The sequence below is a fragment of the Phycodurus eques genome, chromosome 10 (genome assembly GCF_024500275.1).
Source record: "Phycodurus eques isolate BA_2022a chromosome 10, UOR_Pequ_1.1, whole genome shotgun sequence".
Taxonomy (NCBI): domain Eukaryota; kingdom Metazoa; phylum Chordata; class Actinopteri; order Syngnathiformes; family Syngnathidae; genus Phycodurus; species Phycodurus eques.
This window is the reverse complement of record NC_084534.1, coordinates 23207985-23219896: the sequence shown is the minus strand read 5'-3', so window position 1 is coordinate 23219896 and position 11912 is coordinate 23207985.

The window sequence follows — 11912 nt, the reverse complement described above, 5'->3', positions numbered from 1 at the left end:
CCAGCCTACTTGGGCCAAAAGGCAGACTACACCCTGGATTGGTTGCCAGTCAATCAGAGAGCACATCAAGACAGACAACCATTCACACTTACAGTACATTCACACCCATGCACCCTGACGTCAAGCAAATATACTACTACACTAGGGCTCCACCATATTTAGTTTGAGCATCGTCATTGCGATGTACGTGTGCGCGATAGTCACATCGCAGGGTCTGCTGCGATGTTGGTGTCCTGTAATATACAGTGAATCAACTCTAATATTAAATGTGACCAGCAGAGGGACCTGTTTGGACATGCTAACAGAAAGAATTCACACCTGCTGCATTTCCTATTTCGCACATCAGAATGAAACTAGGCAGGCATGCGGCAGCAGCGTGAGTGTGCGAGGTGCGTTCAGGGACACTGCGTAAATTGGAGTGAATGTGTTCTTTAATACAGTACATTATTGTAGAAATGGATTATGAGGAAAATTATTATTTGTAGCAGAATGCTTTAGTTAAAACACTGCACGATCACACTAAGATAATATTGAATTTATTTTGTTTTGTAATTTAAGAGTAGATACATTATTTTGTTAATTTAGTCAGTTTAGTCAGCCTGTTTTTTTTTTTTTTAATTATTCCCCATTTTAAAAAACACAATTCAAGCAAGCACGTTTTTGAGCTTGGAGGATGAAGGCTGTAGCTCGCTACTGCTGTGGACTGAATGGATGGCAACAATGGAGAAATTAAATGCCAGTATTTTGAAGGTAACAGCCCGTCAGCGACATACTGGAAAAAAAGAACTATGAACTACTTAGATTTTGGACCGGTGAACTTACATCAAAATTTGAATTATTACTATGAACAGCACTAATTCATTTTTGGAACGATGAATTGAATTTTGAACTAGTTCACGTAGAAAAAGAACTTTCCCAACACTGATCCTGTATTATTTCACATTGGAATACACAGTATATCACAGGTTTATTGATTGATTGATTTATTCCTTCATTTTGCAGCCCTACCCTACACCATCAGTGAATATGTATAAGCCAAAATCAATAAACAATTAGCTAATTTTTATTTCGTCGTAAGTGAGCAAACTTCTCAATGTGGAATGTGTCGTTCCTCCAACAGTGGCCTCCACATCGAGAGGAGCCAGATGAGGTGGCTCGGGCATCTGATCCGGATGCCCCCCGGACGCCTTCCTGGTGAGGTGCTCCGGGCATGTCCCATCGGGAGGAGACCCCGGGGGCGACGCAGGACACGCTGGGGAGACTACGTCCTTCGGCTGGCCTGGAACGCCTCGGGATCCCCCGCGGAAGAGCTGGATGAAGTGGCTGGGGAGAGGGAAGTCTGGGCACCCCTGCTAAAGCTACTGCCCCCGCGACCCGACCTCGGATAAGCGCTAGAAAATGGATGGATGGATGGTGAGCAAACTTTCAAATTCAGCAAGGGATCAAATATTTATTTGTTTACGCTGTAGCGCTGTATATTTCCAAAAACGGAAATTTAGCTACATTTAGCTCCTCCGTGACACAAAGCTTGTCTCTGAGTCGAGATGTATCACTTCAACATACTTCTTTGACACCAATTCCTATTTAGGCAGGGCTTTGGCAGCATCTTGTGGCATCTTAGCTTCAGATAGATTTCACACACCCAAAGAAAAAAAAAAAAAAAAAAAAAAGCAAATTGGTGAATTTCTGAATATTCAGGTTCTATTAACAGATCTTCTAGTTATAATAACAACATTGCTTTGGTAGAACAGTGAATTGTGTGCTACAGAGAACAAAAGGCAAACTTTGTTCCATGCGAGTGCAGAAAATATGGAACACAAATGAAAGATACTAGCCGAGCACACGACCTGTTCCCAGTCACAAGCAATTAGCTCAACATTTCTGCGCTCACCTGTGTGCTTAAGGTTCATTTACCATTTTCACATCTGGTATCTATCTCGCCGTTTATGTCGTTTTTCATAGCTTTTAAGAGTCCTCTAATCATTCATAATTGATCGGTTTGCACTTGAATGCATTCACTACTTAAGAGGCTTGCTCTTCAAGGTGCAAAGAAGCGAGGCGGCATTGTCCAATACAGATGTGCATAAATACATAGAAAAGTCATGTGATTCAAGCACTGATGTTAACACTTAAGGTCCATTTTGATGAGATTACAGCCCAAGTGTGTATGCACATGCTCATTTGTCTGCCGATCCACTGCAGATGGAAAAAAAAAGAAAATAACTTTCTGAAACTGCTTTTCGTCTCCCACAGCATTTCCTCTCAGCAAGTTAACATGACTGCCCCCCCCCCCCATACATCCCCCACACAACTCATTTCTCTCCAAACACTTCATTTAAAAAAAGGAGAAAAAAGTGTGTTTTTTCCATGTTCACTCCCTTCTTTTTAGTTTTGACCACTTCTGAGTGGAATGGTGCCGCAGAAAAATGCCCTCTTTCTCTGTAATGCTGTTCCTCCAACAGTGGCCAACTGGTTTTATATATGTATTTTATAATAACATGAAATAATATTATGTATGCAGTATTTGATCAATTTACAAACAAATACATAATGATACATGTATATAATATATCACAATCTAATATGTATTTTAATACCATATTTCCTCATATATTAGGTGTTTATTTACTCAGCTGCAGAGAGTATCAGGCATTTACAATATAAACTAAGTAGTAAGATATTTATTAGAGGACAGGCCATTATTTTTGCAAATGCATTTTTTATAACATATTATTACGAATACAATGTTGTATAATTTCATTAAAATAATGATATTTATGGTCTATATGATATATTGCAATGTAATATGGATTTTAATACCATATAATAACCAAGGAGTACAGGCATCCAAGTTGAAAGGCATTTACTAATGATACTTATATAGGATATACTGTCTATTACAAATTTGTAATATGTATTTAAATACCGTATTTGCTCATATACTGTAATAGCAGGTGCATTTATTTGCTCAACTGCAGATGTCCAGGTGTCTCCTAAGTAATTGTTTGGCATATATCTATTGGGTTGAGGCCTTTATTTTTACAAATGGATTTTAGATTAATAATTTTTTTTATGAATAAAGAATACGACTTAGTAAAATAAGCTATTTACTTTTTAAATATTGTATTAAATTATTTCTTAATTAATTACAATTAAATTAATTATAAAAAATAAAATTAAAATTGAACAATTGCTAGTTTGTTAAAATAAACTAATTTACCTATTTTCTCTCTCTCTCTTTTTTTTTTTTTTTTTTACCTCATACTGTATATGAAAAAACTGGCCAATCTGTTCATTTTAAAAATCAAAAGTTGGCCAACGTCTGCTATTTATATTAAATGGGTGGACCAGCCAGGACAACTTTCATGCTCGTGTCAATGCTAAAGTTAACACTACCATGAAATAAAAGATGACAAGCACTTTTCTCCAAGTAGAGGAAGCATGTGGGGAAAAAAAAATCATATTTCCTTTCTGCAACAAAATAATAATTAAAAAAATCTCAGTCTCAAATGTATCTCTATAATTTATAGTTTGGGAACGTCCTGCACATCTATTCAAGTTGAACTGAAAAACAAATGTTGTACTTATCATTAAAAATATTAGTCAATATTAAAATGTTTTGTCCCTGAAACAAGCAGCACTTTATCTTTAAACTCCAGTAGACGTCAGCTTTACAGATGCCTTGTCCGATCAAATACATTTTCTTCATTGAGTCCTGCTAGAGCAGCAGGTGCCACTAAAACCCCTATCATCTCACCAACCAGAAGACAGTTTACATAAAACGCAGAACAAAGGCAAATCAAGAAAAAGAAGAAAAAAACAAACAAACAAAAAAATCAATAAGGAGTAAAAAAAATAATAATAAAAAAAAAAGAAGAAGAAGAAAAAACCTAAATGATAACTAAATTGATTTTGAAAATTTCAAAAAACAATTTAGTGGTTAAAAAAGCCCAAAGTCACGAACTGGACACTGCCTTAATCCAACATTCTATACTTCAAATGATATGCAAAAAAAACAAAAAACTAATTTCCGGGATTTTCAAGGTGTTCAAAGGCACATCCCCAGAGTCAAAGACCCTAAAAAAAGTAATTTGTCATTGCATTTTTACCATAGACACCAGAAGAGGTTGGACTGTGAGCATATGAAAGCAGACGAGGACGCCACTCGTGTGGTTTGACTCTCTCGTGACAATTGGTGTGTCGGCATCCTGAGAATTGTGTAACCTTTACGGGGCACTTTCAAAAGATGACTCAAGGCCCATGTGATAAGCATGCAGCAAATTTTGTCCTGCACACTGAAGAGTTGAATGATCATTACAAGAATTGTGTGGGACACAAATGAGGGAAGTGGCACACTCAGGTTGAATACTTGATCTATACTTTCACTCCATTTAAAGCATGCAGCAAACCTGCACACCTTTTAACTGAAATGATAAGCTTTTGTCATTCTGCCACCGCTCCAGCACCCACGGAACATTGGCGAGTCACCATCCCCACCAACCCCCAAGATCAGGAAGGAGTGAAAAAAGTCCCGCCCCAACAGACACCGGAACAGCAAACATAGGGACAAGAGGAGAAGATCCCCACTCCATGCATGTGTCCTCTCACCATGCAACTCGATCTAAAATGTGTGAAAATAAAAATAAATAAATAAATAAAATAATAATAAAACAACAACATCGACAACAAAAAATACAGAATTCCATTGTTTACTTTCACACTTATGAAAATAGTCTTGCTATTGTCAAACGGCACTCTACCCAGGCAAATGAATCAAGAGTCTAGATTTAGCATGTTGAGGAAAGGTGACCAGCTATCTGTGTATAAATGTAATTGATTTTTTCGTTCTGCTGATATTTTTTCTAACGGAATATATTCTATGATGAGATTTAGCCACTGATTGGTGTTAATAGCTTGTTTGTTTTTCCAGTTTAACAGAATTGTTTTCTTAGCGATAGCTAACTCGACAAGTAATGATTGTGAATATTTATTAGGGAGGTCGATTATGGTTAAGTCGCCAAGTATGCACAATCTTAGGGAAAGGGGAATCCTGCAGCTCAAAATATATGAGAGTTTTTGTATAACCGGAGACCAAAAGCATTGAATTAGTGTACATTCCCATGTTGCATGAAAATAGGTGTCTGGGGTATTTTTGGTGCATTGCACACATATATTAGATGGAGAGAAGACCATTTTATGCATAGTGTACTGAGTAAAGTGTGTTCTATGCACCACTTTATATTGTATAAGCTGTAGATTTTTTTTTCTTTTTCTTCTCATTCCAAACATATTGTTACAAATCTGTATCCAGTAGCTACAATCAGCAGAGATGGAAAGGTCGTCTTTGGTGATTGGTAAGTGCATTGATTTAGTACATGACATTAATTTATAAACTTTTGAGAGATTTATTTTACTTAGCGGGAGAAGCTTCATTATTTCACACTCTTATGTCCTGATGACAAAAAATGGGAAGTACCCTTGCAAAAAAAAAACTGTAAAAGTTTAAAAAGAAAATGCTGCATGCTTTGAATGGGGAAAAATTCATCCTAAATAACTTCTTATAAAAGATTGCATCCGTTTATTTAAAGATACATGTGGAATAAAAATATATTATATGTACCACATGATTCTATATTATATTACACAGTATACTATATGTACTCCAAATGTGGTTGATACTTTTCCCCATTTCAAATCATGCAGCAAACATTTACTGTTTTCGGTATGGGTGCGTTGCTACTGGCATGATGAGTGCATGTCACTTTTGATGTTGGGGCCTATTCCAGCTGGATTTGAGCAAGAGGAGGGGTACACCTTGCACTGGTCGCCAGCCTATCGTAGGGCAGATGCAGACAAACAACCATTCACACTCACATTTACACCTACTGTGTCAACAAAGAAGCTGGACATGTAATATACGTTATTTTTGCATACATGCCAGCATCAATAGTGGTACAAATTTATCATTCTAGTGCCATGACATCCTTGCAAAAAAGTGTGTGGAATTTTACTGCATGCTTTGTTTGAATGGGGGGGGGGTTATATAAACCATACAGTATGTATAGTACCTATGCAACTGTGTTCAAGATGAGTGTGTCACTTTTCTGATCTGGGTCCTGCAGAGCTGCTATTATGATCATATGTGTAGAATTTTGCTGCATGCTTTGTATGGTGGGAAACAAACATACTGTGAATCATATAATATATCCAGGATATTTGTAACTGTGTTCAAGTTGAGTGTGCCACTCTCCTCATTTGTGTCCTACACAGGTGTTATAATGATCATATGCAATACAATTTTTCTGCATGCTTTGAATGGGAAACATTCACATTTGTGCCATCTCATGGACAATTGTAACAATTCTCTTGTGGTTTAAAAAATGAGATTTTTCATCGGACCTTTTAAAATAGAAATAGATTTTTTGTGTAGCTTTGCCTCTTTAGGGTACTTGACGTATTAGAGAAATTTTAAACACGAATATTCTTTGGCAAATTCGACCTGTATACATATGACACCACCAGTGGCCTGAACATTTAAAAAAACAAAAAAACAAAAAAAAAGGTTGAGGGTGATTTTTAAAGTTTCTCCTCCAATTAGATAGGAATAGTAAGTAGTATTTGGTAATAAATAAGTAGTACCTAAAACAAAAAAATATATATATTTACAATACAAGGCCAAGCTTAAAATCCCCAAAAGGGAGGTACAGTAAGCCTATGATTTATGACCCCACTTCAGTAATACAAAAGCCTCACAAACACACACACACACACACACACACACACACACATACACACACACGCATGCACTCACATAGTATATACAGCACATGCACAAAAACCTCAATACCTTACTGCAGATATTGTACTGTTCGAAACGCAACCATCCACATCCATCATGAAAAACACAAATATTGCACCTCTCTGATTGATGAGCTACAAACATGTGCGTGACTCGGACGCCACGCAAGATTTATAGCCTGTGCAGTTAAAAAAAAAAAAAAAAAAAAAAAAAAATATATATATATATATATATATATATATATATATATATATAGATAGATAGATAGATAGATAGATAGATAGATAGATAGATAGATAGATAGATATGATTCAACCTATGTAATCATAAGGCAGCTGATAACAAGAACATTTCTTTTTGTTTGGCTTTTTCATTCAATTTTGCAGGTGTAACTTGAATTGTCCACTGAGCAGACACTTGAAGTATACTGTATGTCCCTCATTACAGGAATGGTTTTGAGAGAAGCAGTGAAATAAATACATACTGTATTTAAAATATTTTTTAAAAGAAAGTATCTAATCTAATTTCTTCACCTGTTTTAAGAAATATTTCATATACAGTAGAAGAGCAGTCGTGCCCAGCTGTAATTTAACACCAACATTACCGTAGCCTGGCGCCAATGCTTGCGTGAAAAATGCAATATACTGCATCTGTTTTACACATAGAGGCATAAAGTATATATATTCTCTCTTTGTGCAATTTCCATGATAGAATATGAGGGCTTCGATGGATTTGGGGATTATATAAAACACAGCTTCCATGTCTGCTGCATTGTACCCAGGGCAAGCTAGCGTCTTGGCACAGATGGCAAGGAATGTTGGAAAGGCATACAAGTAACTCCAGTGCACTGAAGAACATCAAAATCATATTTCCATTAGGGCTACAGCTATTTAATATTTTAAGAATCGATTATTCTATCGATTATTCCAACCAATAATTTTTTTCCACATATCATTCATTTCTTCCGATTAACTGGTGATTGTTGTTTATTTGGTATTGTTCAATGATTAAACAAAACCAAATGAAAACAATTAAGCAATTTCACACTTTTTAAAACTGAGAGCTAGTTCTTCGGTACTGATTGCGAAGGGCTACTAGTTTGATATACACTTCGACTTAAATCAAAGAATGTTTACTGTTGACAGGCTGAAATCAGAGGATTTGGACGATTTTAAGTAAAACAATGGTTCTAAATGATTAATCGATTATAAAAATAGTTGCCGATTAATCAATTAATTGTTGCACCTCTAATTTCTATTCACTTCATTTTTTTTAATGATAAAGTTTCATAAGTTGATTATAAATCAGGTTTGTTGATAATTAAATAACCGTTAGAAGCCATTGAGATAGAGCCATTGGGTTTTGCAAATGCAACAGCAACAAAAATCCTTTCAACATTGTGAAGTAACACGTCAGCCATAACTACATTCTAAAAAGAGCAAAAAATAAATGCAAGCAACTGATAAATTGTAAAATGTATCATTAAATAAATTACATTTTGGACAGTAACTAGGCCTCACATTGGTAGCACAATATTAGCATTTTGGTTGCTAACGAGCAAACAGAAGCGTACCATTATTTTTATGGATAACACGTAAAGATGTGCTTACCTTGGAGCAGACAAAATGGATTTAAACTGACAGACCATGATTTTAACCATGTTATTTTTGTGTTGCACTCATGCATCATGAGGCCACACATTAGTCGCATTACATTAGCATCGTGGCCGCTAACGTGCTAACAACAGTATGCGGTTATTATATTAACATGACAATCAATTAATGGCATGTATGTTCACTATTTTTCTTTTTTTGAGGGATTCATACAATTATGCGGAATACCGCTTACCTTTATCCACAGCCTGAATCTATCTGGGTTAGCTTGGTCCTGTCTGTATATCGCGTCACACACTTTAATATTATTTCACAATGATCTATACATAGTGTTTATTGAATAGCTACTAACCCTTTTTTATGTGTTGTTCCTGCGGAGCTGCTCGCTGTTGTTACCATGTCTCACGCTGATTTTCATGGGAGTTTCCATTGGGGGCAGCCTGGACTGAGTGGATGTCTGTTGTGGTTAGATCATCTGTGGGGTCAGTCCAGTGAACATTACTGCATGGCTGACTGACATCCTCTCATCAGTGCACAGCCAACTAACTGTGCTCTGACACTAATGTGTGTGCATAGTGTGCGTAGGCATGGACAATAAATCCTTATTTGAATAGAGATAGGCTGCCTGATCTAAAAAAAACCTTGAGTAGTCTCATTGGATTCTATAGAGAGATTCTGTTCTTCGTATTCAAGGCTACTGCACGGACGTTTAGGGATTAATACTTCTGAATGGGACATAATTGCACTTTAGCTTCTTTTCCTAGGTGTGAAATTATCCCAAACCTTGGACATACTCTGTCTTTTATATACTCTTTCCTCCTGGCTTGCACTTAATGCTACACGAGTCTGTAGTCACAGTCTGTGTGGAAAAATAATCACCACAAAATCCTGTGATATAGCGAATAAGCCACGATATAAGTATGATAAAAAAATAAATCAAGCTGTGATTCAGTTAAGGAGCAAAAAGTGAAATATAGCGAGGGATGACTATACCACCAACTCCAACGGAATCTGATCGACAGAAAGACAGAAATCTGTTAACGTAAAATCTTATTATTAGTACTTATGAAGAAACAGAAAACACTAAACGTGACAAACTGAGAGTTAGAAGATATTAGCACCTACCACCATTGCGTCCGATTTTCACGAAATCCGGCACGCACGTCCATCACGACAGGTGGCACAAAAATCTATTTGTTGCTTTCAGCGACGCCCCTTTCAACACTGCTTTTATTTTTAATTGCCCTCTAATAGCAATACCCATTATACATCCGTCCTTCACAGAATCATCAACAACCAGTTCCAAGAAAAAGCTTTTAAATTAGTTCGGTTCATGCTGGAATAATGTTTTTTCCCCAGAGATGATGTCAGAGAGGTATTCATTAAACATTATGTTGGCACTGCATCACACTGACAGCTGTTTCCAATATTTTTGCTTCCTGAACTACATGACACGGGCGAGTCATTGTGGTTCATTCTGAATGGTAGAATTATTTATTTACCGTGGATGTCAGTCCAACTGTTATTGTTACTGTTGTCTTAGTCAGCAATTGAAGCACACACAAAAAAAAATACAGTGGCCAGCGAATGTTTATTTGCAGGGACATCAGCACCCATGTTCAAGCTTTTGCAACACAGTTTACCGTATTGCCGAATTTTGCATTATTTTTCAAAATTGGTAGGGCCTAACTTCTACAGACAAACGTTGTTGCTAGGCATCCTGCTTATTATGCTACAAACTATCACATGAACTTTGTCCCAGTATCCTGCTACTACAGGAAAAGTACACAAACTAACATACGATTTGGACTATTTCCAAACTACACTTCATTTATGCACTGAAGTACAGTATACATACCCTATGGTTGCCGCACATGTGCTGACCTCTTCGCTCCAAACACAACACCGCATGTGTGCGTGTGTGTGTGCGCTGCATGCCCATGAGTGAATGTAATGGATTTCATTTTTCATCTCCACAGCAGACATTATGTTAAACAAGCCGCATACTGTGTGAGTATTAAAACCCCATTTCCAACGAAGTTGGGACGTGGTCCATCCATCCATCCATTATCTGAGCCGCTTATCCCCACAAGGGTCGCGGGAGCACTGGAGCCTATCCCAGCTATCATCGGGCAGGAGGCGGGGTACACCCTGAACTGGTTGCCAGCCAATCGCAGGGCACATACAAACAAACAACCATTCGCACTCACAGTCACACCTACAGGCAATTTAGAGTTGTCAATTAACCTACCATGCATGTTTTTGGGATGTGGGAGGAAACCGGAGTCCCCGGAGAAACCACACCCAGGCGCGGGGAGAACATGCAAACTCCACACAGACGGGGCCGGGGATTGAACCCGGGTCCTTAGAACTATGAGGCTGACGCTCTAACCAGTCGGCCACCGTGTCGCCTCATTGGGAATAGAAAAGCTAAAAAGCTTTGACCTTCAAGACTGTAGAACAAAACATCTTTTGCGTAGATGTCTACTGCAGTGACTGAGCCACAACTTTCACATTAAGAATCATGCATATTGGAAGACAAAACAGCTTTTTATCACTGTCTACTGTAGTGATTGATGTACAACTTTCACACCAAATTCACACATGTAAAAGAAATTAGCCTTTGCATTGCTGTATACTGCAGTGACTGATGTGCAACTTAAACAAAACAAAACAAACAAACGAAAAAAACAACAACACGCATGTAGAAGGAAAAGGATTTTTGGATCACTGTCTACTGTAGTGACAGTTTTTTTTCATTACTGTACAGATATGGTAGGGCCTGATTTCAACTGACAAGAGGTAGGGCAGCATACATTAGAAGAGCGGTACAGACTATTTCAGAGGGGTTTGTCAGGGTTCCTGATCTGTGCGACGGGGTTGACTCTCCTCTCTCGCGTCTCGCAGAGAAGAAATAAGCGGGCGGTCGGGAGGAAGTGATGCGACCACAAAGATATGTAAGGGATGTAACAAAGCGAAAACACCAAACAGTGTGGCGAGCTGACCTCAAATGAACACAAATGTCAGCTTGTGAAAATTAGAGCAGATTTTAAGTAACACAGAGGCTACAAAAATAGTCTTTGTAAATACGATTAGTAATCCAATGCCGAGTTGCTTCGGGCTCTATCATGAAGGGCGCTCAAGCACAGCTAAGCATTTTTGACGGTTTTTCCCTCGTCCTGAATGAACTGTCACAGCAGAGGGGGGAAAGCAACCATCTTGTCACAATGACTTTATTTCAGGATTGTCCTGTCTTGTCCTGTCCGGCTCGTGTCCACAAAGCCTCCTTGGCCGAATCTCACTGCGCTCTTGTTTCAGGATAAGTGCGTGACACCTTGGAAAGTGTGACGAGGAAGACCTGAATTTTGGAACATTTGGGTCTCTAATCAGGCTGCTATCTTGTTATGTTTTAGCAAACAAACTGTTAGCATGTTCTCAATTCTCATTTGAGACAGAACCTGAGAACAGGGGAAGATTTAAAATCCTTATCGAGCTATTCA